Source organism: Homarus americanus, unplaced genomic scaffold (genome assembly GCF_018991925.1).
Source record: "Homarus americanus isolate GMGI-L3 unplaced genomic scaffold, GMGI_Hamer_2.0 scaffold32583, whole genome shotgun sequence".
Lineage (NCBI taxonomy): Eukaryota > Metazoa > Arthropoda > Malacostraca > Decapoda > Nephropidae > Homarus > Homarus americanus.
The window spans coordinates 23016288-23032993 of NW_024713129.1; positions in this window are offsets into that span (position 1 = coordinate 23016288).

The following is a 16706-nucleotide window of genomic DNA, read 5'->3' on the forward strand; positions in this document are numbered from 1 at the left end:
AAGAGAAAGTTAAAAGCAGCCAAAGCTGCACAACTGCAATCAGTTCCAAAGCTGACAACATTTTTTAAACCAAAAGAAGAATCAGAGCCAAGTACCAGTGACAGTAAACTCCCAGGGGATGACACAGTAGATGTTCACTTTCATGATTCAGATGACGAAGCGAGGTCAGCTGAGTCACAGTCACAGAGATTAAGTAAATCAGCACCTACAGCAATGGAAGTACCACCTGTGACTGAAGCTTCATCCGATTCATCTCAGTTGACTTATAAGAAACATTCTGTGGAACAAGGTGTCAGTGTTAATTTGTGTGTGTCAAGTGATCCAGCTGACTGGCTGACAATTGATGATAAACTGATTGAGTATTTACTAAACCATCCTCTTGATCTAAATTGTGAACAAGGTGACTTCTCAAGATCTGCAAGAAGTGAAAATGTGGGTGAAAAGGAAAGAGTTCGATATGTGCCCAAATCCTTGTTTACACGTCAAATGGCAAATGATGAGAATGTTAAAAGGGAATGGCTTGTGCATTCTCCAAAAACTGGAGATGTATTTTGTGTTCCATGCAAGCTATTCAGCAAGTAAGTCTCACTGTTTACTAGTGGGTTTAGCGACTGGAAAAACTCCCAGCGTAGAGTTGCTGAACATGAAAGTAGCAAAGAGCATAAAATCTCAGTTACTACTTGGGGTGTGAAGGCAATTACAGCAAGGCGAATTAATTCCACTTTGGCTTTGCAAGTAGAATTGGAGAGAAAATACTGGAAAGAAGCTCTATTGCGCATAGTTGAAACACTAAAATTTTTAACATCAATAGCTCTTCCTCTCAGAGGTAGTGATGAAAGAATAGGCTCTAGCAACAATGGGAATTACCTTGGAGTACTGGAACTCCTGGCAAAATTTGGCCCTTTTCTTGCACAGCATCTGGAGAAGTATGGTGCTGTAGGTAGTGGAAAGACTTCCTATCTCTCAAAAACGATTTGTCAGGAAATGGTCAATCTGATTGCTGAAGAAATTCACTCAATTATCATAAGTGAAGCGAAACAAGCCAAATATTATTCAGTTAGTGTAGATTCTACACCGGATGTTAGTCATACTGACCAACTTACATTCATAGTTCGTTATGTCAAACCTGATGGCAAACCTGTTGAGCGATTTCTAAAGTTCATAGACAAACATGACCATGGTGCAGAGAGCATAGCCTCAAGTGTTGTACAGTTAATTAAAGATGTTGGTCTTGATTTGAGTGACATGAGAGGGCAGAGTTATGACAATGCTGCCAATATGTCAGCCATTTACACTGGTCTCCAATCCAGAATAAAGGCTATGAATCCCCTGGCATATTATGTCCCTTTTGCAGGTCACTCCTTGAACCTTGTAGGAACATCAGCTGCCAGCAGTTGCCTTGGGTCTGTTTCATATTCCAGATTTTTGCAAGCCTTATACAACTTCTTCTCAGCCTCCACATATAAATGGGATCACTTGAAAGCTGCACTACCTGCTGAAGGGATTGTAGTGAAATCCCTTTCAGAAACTCGCTTGAGTGCGAGGGCTGATGCTGTTAAAGCAGTGTTTTTAGATTACGTTGAGATAAAGTCAGCACTGGAGAACATATGTTCTGACAGTAGACAAACTGTGGCTACAAAGCTTGAAGGTGAAGGCCTCATAAGACAAATGGAAGCTTTTGAAACAGCACTTCTTACTGTAATATGGTATAAAATCTTAACAAGGTTTAATGCAACCAGCTTATCACTTTAAAAAGTTGAGACCGACCTTCTGTCAGTTGTGAAACTGTATGAGAGTTTGATCTCCTTCGTCTCAGAAATGAGACAGGGTCAGTTTGATGAAATAGAAGATCAGGCTAGGGCTTTTGCTGAGCCTGTCTACACAGAGACAACAAAAATAACAAGAAAGAGAAAACATTTCTTTGATGAATCAGTTGGCACTGAAACTCAACTTGATCCACGTGAGAAGTTCAAGGTGGACAATTTCTACACCATATTAGATTGCCTTAGGAATGAATTAGAGCACAGAGTGAATGCCAACTCAGAAATAAAGAAGCTGTTTAGCTTCTTAACGGAGTATGACAGTATGAAATATGATGATCTCAAAGCCCAACTGGAATTGGTTGTCAGTACCTATTCCAGTGAACCTGGAAGCATCTGTTCTAGATGAGTTTTTGCAATTTAAAGACATTTTGTCTTCTGAATCTGACAAGTCAGTGAAAAACATCTCCACTTTGCTGAGGTTCAAAGATGGTATTTTGACAACTGCCTTTCCAAACATGAGTATCTTGGTAAGAATTTTCCTTACCATCCCCATTACAAATTGTGAAGGAGAGGTCTTTCTCTACTCTATCTAGGGCAGGGGTTCTCAACCAGGGGGGAATTTCCCCCCTCAGGTTTTCAGGGGGGAAACTGATACTAATATGGAAAAAATAATGGATTTTCAGTATTATATGCATATTATTTGGAATGCACTTTTTAAGGCAGACAATCTTGGAAAAGAGGGGGGAATGACATTCTGACATATGGTGACAGGGGTGCATGGGGCAAACAAGGTTGAGAACCACTGATCTAGGGTGAAAAATCACCTGAAGTCTACCATGGGACAAACCAGATTAAACTCACTTTCATTATTATGCATTGAATCTGGCCTCCTACAATCCCTTGACCCAAACAGTATCATTGACAAATTATCCATGAAAAAAGTAGGAAGAAGTTATTTTGAAATTCACACAGTTTGCTGTACTTCATGTGCTTGCAAAATTGATTATGCTTCAAGTTAATTGTATTTCTTTCATTTTTCCCATATATAAGATGTACACTCGCACCAAAAAGTATCGGTGCAGGGTGAGATCGACGAGTTCCGAAACGATACGTATACACTGTGATATGTCGGGAAGGTTGGTAAGTGTATCCTCATAACCCCCCCCCCCCTCCACTAGGTGTTGCCATATGGCTGACAATTAGGGCTGCCAACATATGGCTGGAACAACTCGCCTTTCCCAATACCTATCGTCACTGGTCTCAAATTGTTCACACTACAGTATGAACCGATACTTTTTGTTGCGAGTGTACATGATATAGAACTAAGTTGATTAAAAGTAATTATGTGTCACATTGTGTTGAAATTCTTATTTCTTACATTATAATATTATGATATGTAATATTTGATGACATTTGGCCATTGCAAAATAATTACAGTAAAAAAAAAAAAAATATATATATATATATATATATATATATATATATATATATATATATATATATATATATATATATATATATATATATATATATATATATATATATATATATATATATATATATATATATATATATATATATATATATATATATATATATATTGATTATTGAAACATGCAAACATTTCTATAAATTTGGGGGCCCACAAGTAGGTAAATCCGGCCCTGGACATACCAGTACTGTTTCTACGCCTGGTATTATAGGTCACTCCAAGTAACGACCGCGGAGTTTCTCAAACATTCCATTATGTATTCCTACTCATGTGTGGTGGTATGCCGGGAATCCACAGGTTCACAGTGGAGTACTGTAGCATAGCTGGGAGTAGTCATCTCACATGGTGGGACGCTCACAGGGATATGTGCGCTGACCGCGTGGGACCTGTTTCGATGAGAAGACAGAGGATACTAAGAAATAATGCCTGATGGGCCGTTATTACCCACACTAACACATTACTACTTCACTTTATACACCAGGCAAAGTTTTAAGCTGTAATAACTGCTATATGAGTCTTTTTATGGCTGGATGTAGCCCGATGGAGGACACTGACTTGTTACGATGAGAAGACGGAGAATACTGAGGGCAGTGTCCTGCCGCCTCTCACCGTGCAGGCCTATAGTTTCCAATCTTTAATTTTCACTTTGATATCTTATGGTTCTCACATGAACACTTTCCCGTTTATTGTGACACACTAAGGTAAGGTTCTGGTTGGCTCGTTCCTGGGTAAATTCATTGGGTTATAATATCAATGCGGTATGCCGGAGGCGGCCTAGACGCCAACCCGAACAAAGCCTAGCATCGTATTTTCATGGCGTGGGTATACAAGATATTTTCTTTGAAGCATAGTTTCTGGATCACTACCAACACTTCACATAGGTCTGATACATTTATCCTTTTTCCAGATCATTGTTCTAATGTATTTTCATATGATATCTGCAGAAGTTATGTTCGCTAAACGTTCACAGACATAAATAGTATGACCTTCAAACTATGATCTACACTTAGCCCGGATCAATTGGACTCTCATAACCTTCCTATAGATACCTTGAGTTCTTCTCAATGCTATGAATACATACAATTAATATTATATAACCGTACCTGGGTACAATTCAACAAATGATTCAGTAACATCGAGTAGGTGAGTTATCCTTTATCAATGTTTCCCGTTTTCTGAGATTCTACAAGCGCGGTGGATTTGAATGTTATGTAGCGTAATATGAATTAAATGGGGTTTTTAGGAATGACAATGATGTGCGCAGTACAAGGTAATGTTAGGTAAGGTAGGGTACTGTAGGTTAGCGTTAAGGTAAGTTAGGAAAGGTTAGGTTAGCACTAGTGAAAGTTAGGTAAGGGTAGGTTATGTTACGTTACATTAGGGAATAGGGTGGTTAATCATTGGGTGAGATAAGCTGGGGGGGGGGGGTGAATCTTCAGTTTCAGTTGATCTCGTTGTACATTACAACCCGAAGAACAAGTTTATTGTCCACTCACGAATGATGCGGAACAAATTATCAGTTTATTGTACAGTTGTTGTGAAGTAGTGGTAGTTCGAGGTGATTATAATATAGTCTTTTACTTTTATCAACTTCACCACTGATCGGCTCGTTCGCCGCTTGGGCGATGTCACGAATCTGTTATGCACTGTTCGCAAGTATTGGGTATGCACTGGCTCCTGAATTTATCTGAACCTGCTCCAGTGCTTGACAAGTCTGGTCTTGAAAGAGATCACACTCGGTGCCGTCACAGCACTCTCTGGCAGACTGTTCCAAGAGTTCACAACTCTTACTCCGAGAAAGTTTGCCCTCACAGTTTTCTGAACCTGCGGCCTCTTCAACCTTGAGCTGTAACCGCTTGTGGGGCGAGCTTCCGCCAGCTCCAAGTAAGGACACTCAACTGAGTAATGCCCCTTGAGATGCTTATACACTTCAATTAGATCGCCCCTTGTCCGTCTGTGCTATAAGCTAGGCAAGTTCAGGCGCTCCAAACTCTAGGGTAGTTGAGGTGCCGAAGTGCAGGCACCAGTCTGGTGGCCCTCCTTTGAACATTTTCAATTAACTGACAGTCCCTAGTATATCTCGGGGACCAGACGGGGTGACAGTACTCCAGATGGGGAAGCACTTCACTCTTGAACATCGTTACGTACGAGGAACGGACCATGTAGATATCTGAACGACCTTCTTATAAAACCTAATAATTTATTTGCCTGATTTACCTTCTTCTTGCAATGACCCGAGAACTTTAGCTCAATGTCAACATACACACCTAGGTCCTTCTCACATTCAGTCTCAAATAGTGCCGTTTCTTTATCACACTTGGTGCCATCACAACACTCTCTGGCAGATTGTTCCACGAGTTCACAATCTTCACTCCACAGTTTTTGAAACTGTGTCTTCTTCAACCTTAAGCTGAACACTCGACTGAGTAATGTCCTTTGGGGTGCTTATAGACTTCTACTAGTCACTCCTTATTTGGCTATAGTATAATACAGGCAGTTGCAGGTGTTCTAATCTCTCTGGGTAACTGAGATGCCTTAGTGTAGGCACCAGTCTGGTGGCCCTCCTTTGAAAATTCTCAATCAAATGACAGTCTCTAGCATACCTGAAGGACCAGTACCCTAGGCAGGGAGGAACCTCACTTTGAAGTGCATTATAAAGGACAGACCATCTAGTTATGTGAATGCCCTTCTTATAAGACCTACTACCTTAGTTACTTGACTTACCTTCTTCTCACAGTGGTTCGAGAACTTGTGTTCGTTGTCTCTCAGTTAATGATACGCCTCCTTACTGTTGGTATGACCTAAGTGCATTGTTTTGCCTATCATGACGTTGACTCATAACAACCATTCCTTTGCCCACTCCTGAGACTGACTAAGATCTTCCTGTAATGCTTCTCAGTTTGTTTGATTCTTAATTTCCCTGAATAACTGAACATCATCTGCAAACACCTGTATGGAGGAGTGTATGATTATTTTTAAACTCTTAATAGAAAATACATTGTTCTGTATAATATATTTAATTCTTCTTCTTAAACATTTAAAACCTGTGTTCAGTTTGTTCAGGACTGATACACTCATGAGGGCTCTGGCCATTATGACACCTCTATGTGTCAACAGTGGTGGATGGTTTTGGTGGCTCCTGGACCTTAACACTTAACATCCCAATAAAAGTTGGAGCACAGAGCATATAAGATTATTACTGAGCTGGTCAGTTTAACCCCTGTCAACTCAGGAGGTTGAGCTGATAAGTGTTGAATTTACATGAGGTTGAGGTCGTAAGGGTTGAGTTTTAAAGGGGTCGGGTTGATAGGGGGTTGGGTTGATAGGGGGTTAAGTTTACAAGGGGTTGAGATGGTAAGGGTTGAGTTTACAGGGGTTTGAGCTGATAAGGGGTGGAGTTGAAGGGGGTTGGGTTGATAGGGGGATGGGTTGATAGGGGGGTTGAACTGAGAGAGGGTTGAGTTTGCAGGGATTGGGTTGAATAGGGGTTCATATTATGCTCTTCTGTGTTCTTATAACTAGAGGATATAACAAATGATAAATACTTATACAGTAAGTCCTGCTTAACGCCGTGCTTCCGTTCCTGAAAACTGCGACGTTAACGGAATAAATTTTCCCCATAAGAAATAGATAAAATATGGGAGTTACGTTCCTCAGCCCACCTTTGCCCCATGAAATAGGTTACATACACAGAAATTCAATGGCATTTTATAGAAAATAGTATACCCTGTGTTTCCCTTTTCCCATGTGATTTTATCAAGATTTATCTTATCCACGTTTTCATTGTGGATCTATATATATATATATATATATACAGTATATAAATAAACTAAATCATGGACGGAGGTGGTGGAGCGGAGGCGAGTCACTGAGACCCTGCGGGTGGCTCCTTCTGGTTTAAAACCTCCATTTTCGTAGCAAGGCTAATGATTTTATGTTGCTTCTTCACAACACTAGCATCAGTAGCACTTGATGGGCGCCTGGAAGCCATTTCGAATTGTTAGAGTACGTACAGTATTAAGAGCAAAAACACTTAAACACACATGAACGCTGTGGTAGCTTAACAAAGATTGGCGACGCTTGGGTACGCTGTGATGCTCCGTGGGTGCGCAAACATGAGAGAGGGTGATGCGCCGTACAAAGTAGTCCGTGACGACATTGTACTGAATCGGCTGAACATTATCCGAATCATAGGTATCTAAAGAGCAGCGACATTATAACGAAACAACGTTATTGGGGGCAACGTTAAATGAGGACTTACTGTACACGACAGAAAAAGAACATACTATTGATATACATAAATGTAAGACATAATAATTTGCATAAACTTACATAACTAATTTATATTCAAGTATAACACATAATGTTCTTTAAAGGAAATATTCGTTATTGTGCTATTAAAGTTCAGGTTTAACAGATACTGTACATGTTCACAGCTGAAACACAACTATGTCACAGGCTTCTCCTCCACACCAGAACCTTTATTGGTGTCCTAACTTTCACAAGAACCTTCACGGGTGTCCTAACTTTCACCAGAACCTTTGCTATTGTAATTTTCACCAGAAGTCTAATATAAACAACATCAAGCGTGTCAGTATTTTCACAGTAAACATTCACACATCTTTGAACATATATTTTTACTCTCTTAAAAAAGCTTTATTTTCAGCATACATCACTACCCGTCCATAACTTAATGTTGTAATATCACAGTAAGTCTTCTGGCCACATCAATACAGTGTTCAAATGTGTCCAATTGATTATAAACATTAAGTCTGCCTGCTGTTATAGTGTTATCACTGCGCTTTAACAAGGAAGGTTTTCAAGTGCTTTCAAGTGCGTAGCAGAGATAGAACTCTCTAAGTCTGCCTAGATCACTACACCCATTTTTATGGTGCCCACTGTACACAACATTCATGCAATGTTTATGATGATTTATCACCGCAGCATCACCATCACAGCTCACGAGGATGACACAGTTGTCACTGCGTTGTTATACCATTCTCTCCTGACAAGCTCAATCTTGAATTAGTCTGTGTAAATCAACTTTAGTAATTCGCCAGACCTTTGTCAACTGAGGGTCATCTTTGAATGAGTAACAGTAGAGTTTGTTTGTGATCTCTATCATTGTGTGAGTAGCGATCGCTGGCAAGTCAGGGGTATATATACCACGGGGAGCAGGAAGAGAGACGTCCTCCGTCACGTCATATCCCTTCCCTCCCCAGGTATGTGACAGTGTTCTCTAGCCATTCAGTTTGATTTAGTCAATGTAGTGAATTATCAGTGTTCATGCTTTAACAGTTGAATTGTCATTCACCCAGTAAGAAGTAATGTAAAGTAAATGTCGCCTAACGTTTCCAGACAAGAGATTTGTTGTGATAGTGAGGGAAGGGGTATCACGCCTGGGGGTGACTCACATCGACCTCACCCCACCAGCGAACCTGACGATTGACACCGACCTGATAACGAGATCTGAGATTGCCGAGTTCCACGACAATTTAAATTATGAGTTACTTAATGCACAAAGGCAGAACATACCATACAAAAAACTCAGATCAGACAACAATGACCCTAAATGGATAAATAATTATTTAAAGAACATTATTGGCCAAAGGAAGGCTATAGGTAGAAGGATAAAGCGTGGCGAAATTTACCTCTGGGATTATTATAAGGTATTGGCGAGTTGGGTTAAAACCGAGATAAGGAAGGCCAAGAGGAATAATGAGGTAAGGGTAGCAAGGGAGGCGAAGACAAACCCCAAGGGATTCTACCAAATGTATCAAACTAAAACACGAGAAAAGATTGGACCAATACGGTCAGATACCGGCGAGCTAACTGATAACGACGGAGAAATGAGCAATAATCTGAATAAATATTTTTCAACAGTTTTCACCACTGAAAATTTAAACATGATTCCCGAGGCACCGACTCTATTCAGAGATAGTGAAGAAAACAAATTAAGCGAGATAGTAGTGACTAGTAATGATGTTAGTAAGCAAATAGACAAACTAAAGCCTAATAAGTCACCTGGTCCCAATGAGATATTTGCCATAGTATTAAAGGAATGTAAGGAAGAGCTTAGTATGCCCTAAGCAAAGTTGTTTAACATGTCCTTAAAAACAGGTGTAGTACCAGAATCCTGGAGGATAGTGAATGTAATACCGATTTTCAAGAAGGGGGATAGATCACTATCCTCAAACTACCGCCCAATCAGTCTAACATCAATAGAAGGCAAATTACTGGAAGCAATCATTTCAAACTCTATTCGAAATCACTTGGAGAAGCACCGATTGATCAATGATTCCCAGCATGGCTTCACAAGCGGGCGTTCTTGTCTAACTAGTCTATTAACATTCTTTTCATCAGTTTTCAAATCGGTGGACGAGGGGCACAATTATGATGTGGTATATCTCGACTTTCGCAAAGCCTTCGACAGAGTCCTCCACGAAAGACTAATTGGAAAGGTAGAAGCACATGGCATCAAAGGTAATATCCTTAAATGGATTAGGGCGTGGTTACAGGACAGGAAACAGCGAGTGAGCATTAATGGCACTAAATCCCAATGGAGCAATTTCACTAGTGAAGTTCCCCAAGGCTCAGTACTTGGACCATTATTATTTATTATATACATAAACGACATAGATATCGTCAGAGACAGCAACATAAGTAAATTTGCTGATGTCACCAAAATAGGACGTGTTATTATATCTGACGAGGACTCCACAAAACTACAGGAAGATCTAAAAAAAATTTTCGAATGGTCTGAAAAATGGCAGATGAAATTCAAAGTGGACAAATGTAAAATACTCAGTATAGGAGATGTAAACAGGGAAACCAGTTACCAGATGAACAACGATGCCATTGAGAAATCCGACTGCGAGAGAGATTTAGGAGTAATGATAAGTAGGAACCTTAAGCCAAGCAAACAATGTGTATTTGCTCGAAACAAGGCTAATAAAGTACTTGAGTTCATACAAAGGAGTGTTAGTTACAAGACTAGCAAGGTCATCCTAAAACTATATCTTGCGCTTGTGAGACCTCACTTGGATTACGCAGTTCAATTCTGGTCACCTTATTATAGAATGGATATAGAATCCTTGGAAAAAATTCAGAGGAGAATGACAAGGCTAATCCCAGGCATTAGGAACCTTGAGTACAGAGACAGGTTAAAGCATCTTAATTTGCACTCCCTCGAGAGACGTAGAAGGAGAGGCGATATGATAGAGGTGTATAAATGGAAGTCAGGGCTGAACAAAGGGGACATTACAAAGGTACTCAAACTATCCGACCAGGAGCGAACTCGTAACAATGGTTTCAAATTAGACAAATTTAGATTTAGGCGTGAAATAGGTAAACACTGGTTTGGTAACAGAGTAGTGGATGTATGGAACAAGTTACCAAATATCATCATTAACTCGAATATGCTGGATAGCTTCAAACATAGGTTGGATGCTCATATGAGCAATAGGGGTTGGGTGTAAATGGGACTGCCCAGTATGGGCCACTAGGCCCCCTGCAGTTTCCTCCATCCTTATGTTCTTATGTTCATCATGCTTCCCAGTCCCTTGCCTCGTCCCCCGTGACGCCTGCTCTCCTGTTTGTCTCCAGATCCAATTTGTGGTTCTCGGATCACCCCACGACTGCCCCGGAGCCAATAGATTCCCAGCCGGGAGCAATATATCGACGATGTCATTGATTCAACATGATTGAAACGGCAGGTCCACCTCGTGGGCCGAGGGCCCCAGACCCGCCTCGCGTTGGAGTGCAACCGACCACAACAGCAGTCTTCAGTTGTTGGAGGTGCCAGTGCTATACCCTGGGACATGCCTTGGAGTTATAGGTCTGCAGTGTTGTTGTATGTTTTTGTTAATAATTACCCCATGTTGTGTGTGAGTGCATCTCCTATGCACTACCAACACTGTGAAGTATCTTAAGTAAGGTTGTCTTATGAAAGTACCTCGTAATGTGTGAGAAGTAAAGTTGTCCACTTGGGACTCTGAGTAAAGTTTTGTAACTGTACTGTAATGCCACGTACCACCAGTAGGTGTGAGAAGTAAAGTAATCTGCAAGGAGTTGTCATGTAACTATGTATCGTGAGTAGGGACAAGGAACTGGTCCTGCTATGTGATGTAATGTGACACCAGTAAGGTTGTGTGCAGTAATTGTGTAATATCTGAGTAATTGCTGTTGAGTAAAAATAAGTAAATAAGAAAATAAGTAAAGAAGGAATACTGAGTCTGCAATAAGCCCAGGAGTTGAGCCTGGTAGTTATATGTTAATAATATCTCTTTTTCCATTTGATTTTATATTAATAAACCTGTTCTTAGAGTATTTTAGGAGTATTCATTTCTCCCACAGTAGTTACCTTTATTTCCGTCCAAGTGACTTGATACCAGAATTACACTACCCATGTGCCTTAGACCCTCGACATGCTACCAAAAGAACTAAGGTTAGGCAGTAACCATTGAAGTAGAAAGAACAATTGAATTGAAAGAACTAAGACAAGAGAAGTAAGAGTAAGATAAGGCAGAGTATGAGTAGAGAGAGAGAGCCGCCGTTACATTGGTGGCAGGTCGGTTGTTGTTAACCCCCCGCCACTTACACCCACTGTACACAACATTCATGTTATGTTTATGATGATTATCACCGCAGCATCACCATCACAGCTCACGAGGATGACACACACCAAACCACCTCCCCAACTCCTGAAGAAGGAGCCAATGCAGGGACACTTATCACAGCTCCTGAAGAAGGCGCCGACGCACGGAAACTTATCACAGAACAGTCGTATTGTTGTCATCCCACGAGCAGCTTCTGCCAGGCCCTTGTGTTGAGTTTCTTGCAGCCACCTTCCACCATAAACCACTTCCTCATGTTAGTGTAGGTCTTGGTGGTGGAGTCTTGGTGAAGTTTCTTACACAGGTCACAGAACCTCCGGGCCCTGTTAGACCATCCGTTCTCCACCACGTAGTGACCCTGTCACCTGTAACAGAGGGGAAACTGTGGTAGTCAGGAGAAGTTACAGGTGTTGTAACTTAAACAATAATATCAACTGTTGTCATTGTCACAGTTGCACCAATATTATATTAACTCTCACACATTCATACTACGTTCCATCGTCCATAAAATATCCTGTTTACAGGAGTTATCCATACAACGATCTCTCTTATACTGTAGCAGAGAAAGCGAGATATTGTAGTGGACGTCTCCCCTACAACTGCGTATCCGCATTCCAATGCCACAGAATCCTAGCAACCAGCCACCTGCTACGTCTTCCCTAGCAAAGGAGTCAAGAAACCGGCGAGTTCCCACAGGTTTACTTCTGGCTGCTGTGTATATAAGCTCTGTCTCTCCATTGAGATTCATTCTGCACTACGTTCCTGAACACGCAACACCTCCTCCAAGCAAGCTCCTCGCTGTCCAGCTCTCATCCAACCTGGAGGACAGCAACACGCAACATCTCCTCTAACGAAGCTCCTGCACAGATACCTCCTAAAACACGCTACTCACTGAACGTGTCTTCTGAGCAAGCTCCTCACCACACGGCATCTCCAGCAAGCAGACTGTCTTGTATATAATATATTTTATATAAGAAAACCACCACCTAGAGTTTCCATCCATCCCATCCTGAGTGCTAGACAACATATTATCACGTAACCCTACAATATTTCCCTGACAGATGTGTTTATGTTAAGTTTTCAATTGAATTATTCAAAACCCTGTATGTGTAGTATTAAGATATATATGCCAACAGATAAATGGGGCCTTCAAGATCATGTGAGTATATGTTGAATGTCTTAATTGTCTGTAATTATTGTGTAAAATGAACACGTCTGAGGCTCGCTGAATCAGTTTACAATGTTTTGTTCCTGTACCGTGATGTTGGGTCTTTGAGTGGAGATTGAATTACATTCATGTGTTCTGTGAACATCAGAGAACGTCCCAAATACCTTTAATAGTATGTAATATGGCGCATTAGTAAGCTTGAAAACATTAATCACCGAGAATGTCCAGCGTTTTCTCAAACTGTTTGTAAGTTGACACCTAGAGTTTGAAAAACAGTATCCAATGCTTGTTATAAATGCTTTGTGAACCAGTGAGAGCTCGTCTTCATTAGATCATATCAGCGCCAAAATGGCAATAATTCTCACCCAATGAGTGACTGACAATTCATCTTTTATTGGTTAGTGACCGAGCGATGTATAGAGCTGTGGACAATTTGTAGTGGAGTCCTCCCCTACAAACGCCGTGTGTCGCTGACTGGCCGACCCCCCGCGAATCTACCGGCGTATCCTTCGTGGTCAAGATCAGGTAACCAGCGACGCCGAACAAATCGGGGGCCTACCATCAAGCCACGCCTACCGCGGTTATATAAGACCTCACCTGGCCTTCATCGACCTCTTTCTATTTACCGCCACCAGCAAGCAACATCCCTCAACAGCTCCATACACACGCTCCCTCAGAAAGCTCCTCGCCCTACAGGAACCCTGAGCAAGCTTCGCCCGACTTAGTATCTCTTTAACACTGTGCTGTGCAACAATATATATATAAGAGAAACACATTGTGATTTTCTATTTCTACCTCAATCTTGAGTGTTGGATATATTTCATGTACGTACGTTGTAAGGCCAAATAAGAGACCCTGACAACCTGCCACGACAGTATGCTACAAATGGTGACCCCTGGAGCCATGAACACTACACTCCTTTCTGCTGCCTGACTCCTGGAGCTAAGAAGATCGTCCTGCCTGCTGCCAGCCTAGGCCAACCACCTTACCCGCACCAAGTGCTACCCCACTCCTCCACAACACCACCCGCACCACGTGCTACCCCACTACGACACGACGACACCACCTACACCACGTGCTACCCCACTACGACACCATCTCACAACCGTGTGACACACTTCTGCAAGAATGGACGGACGGATCTCTACTGACTTTCAACCACAACGTCGAGGACTGGTTAGATCATGTGGAAGCAATCCTCATCGGCTCACAAGCTACTGACGAGCAAAAGTACGGCGCCGTGCTCTTTTCCTTCCCCACGGAAGTTGCCACGCATGTATCACGGACTATTTCCAACCCTCCAGAGAACAACAAATTCGCCACCCTGCGGGACGCCTTAAAAACACATTACCGACGGACCCGCCCCAGTCTCCTGCAGAACCTATCTTCTATCTCCCTTGGAAATTCAATTCCGGGACTTCTCTGGGAGGAGATGTGTAGGCTGAACACCCGGCACACAGACAGACTTCCGACTCTATCCTGCGCCAGCTTCACGCACAAAAGCTCCCCACACAAGAACGTACCATCCTGTCCGCAGTAGATTACTCGACGACTCCTGAACTCTACGCAACCGCAGCAGACAGAATATTTAACGAGTGCGCGGCTGCGTGCCTGGCGGCCGTGGACAACCCCACGCCCACACCAGTGCTTACCTCCGAACGTGTAAGCTGGGTCAACACCCCTCAGCCGAGCAGTACCTCACAATACGTCAGGGACCTGCTGCAAAACTTGAGCCGCAGTATGAACACCATTGAACAGTTCTGCTCCTCCATGCCTGCCTCTAGACCTGTTCCTAACCCACGCACCGCGCCCTACAATCCCCGACGTGCCCTTCCTGCCCCGGAAACCGCCGCCAGCCCCCAGCACAACGAATATACCCTCTGCTGGTATCACCGGCGTTTTGGCCCTAATGCTCAACGCTGAGCCCCACTGCACCTGTTATCGCCGCTGGCTTCAGCTACAGTGCTGGCGTGTGATGCCATTAAATCTTTCGACCTGTGACCTCGCCAGATGTAGAAGTGTTTACAGACAAGTCCTGGTTCTGCTGAGTGGACTGTCTTAGACTGGTGGCGGTGGCTGCCCGCCCCTCCATGAGACAGATCGCCCTCTCTAGTGATGCTGTGAAGACCAGCCTTCTGTCCGAGAATTTGTGCTGGGACGATTTACGCAATACTGTTTTCTCTTGGAACACCAAACTGATCTGCATTGACCCGCACTTGTAAGTACAGCCTAAGTGATGATATACCCCTCGGTGCTGAAATATTGTTGAATAATTACGCCTACTCGTTTCTGCCTAACCTGGAATAATAAGACAATGCAGAATGAAGCGAAGCTAAGATTAATAGAGTTACGAACTTTGTGTTATGTCAGTATGTTTAATAAATTGTAATTAAGATAAAATTGTGTGAGACTAACTAATTATGTATCAGATGGATCACCTTGTAATATTATGAACGCCTTCTCCTCTGCAGGTTTTGACATCAATAAATATTGAATGCGTCAAAAGACGGGTTTCAATCATTCCCTTCGACTTGCCCGTAACCTGAACGTCCTTAACTAAGGCGTTTATAGCACCTAATCGGGAAACGGCAACAACGGAGGTTGGTAGACGCCTCAGCCCCCGTCCCTTCAGGCGTCTCACTACTGCATGTCACCGATCGCACCTCCGGCACAAAATTCCTCGTCGACACAGGTTCATCGGTCAGTATCATCCCTCCCTCACAACAAGACACGTCAAGGCAACCCTCTTATGACCTGTTCGCCGCCAACGGTACTCCCATCGCCTCCTACGGCACACACACCCTCGCCTTAAACCTCGGTTTCCCCAAGACTCTACGCTGGTCATTCGTAGTCGCAGACATGTCTCAACCCACCCTTGGTTTCGACTTCCTCACCTTTCACAAGCTCGGAGTCGACCCAAGCCACCTCCGCCTCATCCATGAGCCTACAGCATGAAAGATCCAGGGTTCACGTGCCAAAGACACCGACACTATCACCTGTCTTTCGCCGTCCAATGAGTTCTCCCCCCTGCTTGAAGAGTTCAAGGAACTTTTCTCACCCCGAGTCTCTCCACCCCCACCACCTACGTCGAGAATTTTCCACCACATTGAGACCAAAGGACCTCCAGTCTTCTCACGCCCCCGCCGCCTGCGCCCTGAGCTCCTGAACACAGCCAAGGCGGAATTCAACAGACTACTGCAAGACGGCATCATTCGTCCTTCAAAGAGTCCCTGGGCATCGCCTCTTCACATGGTCCTTAAGCCATCATCCGGCGACTGGAGGGTGTGTGGCGACTACAGAGCCCTGAACCTCGTCACCAAACCCGACAGGCACCCTATTCCGCATGTCCAGGACTTCCACCACAAACTTCATGGCAAGACAATCTTCTCGAAGATCGACTTGGAGCGTGCTTTCCACCAGATCCCTGTAGCACCTGCAGATACCCAGAAGACAGCCATCACCACTCCACTCGGACTCTTCGAGTATACTTTCATGAGTTTTGGCCTACGCAATGCAGCACAGATTTTCCAGAGGTACATGGACCATATGCTTTGTGACCTCGATTTTGTCACCGTCTACATAGACGACATCCTCGTCGCATCTTCGACGGCTGCTGAGCATCATCACCACCTACAACTCCTCCTCCAATGCCTGCAGAACAACAACAT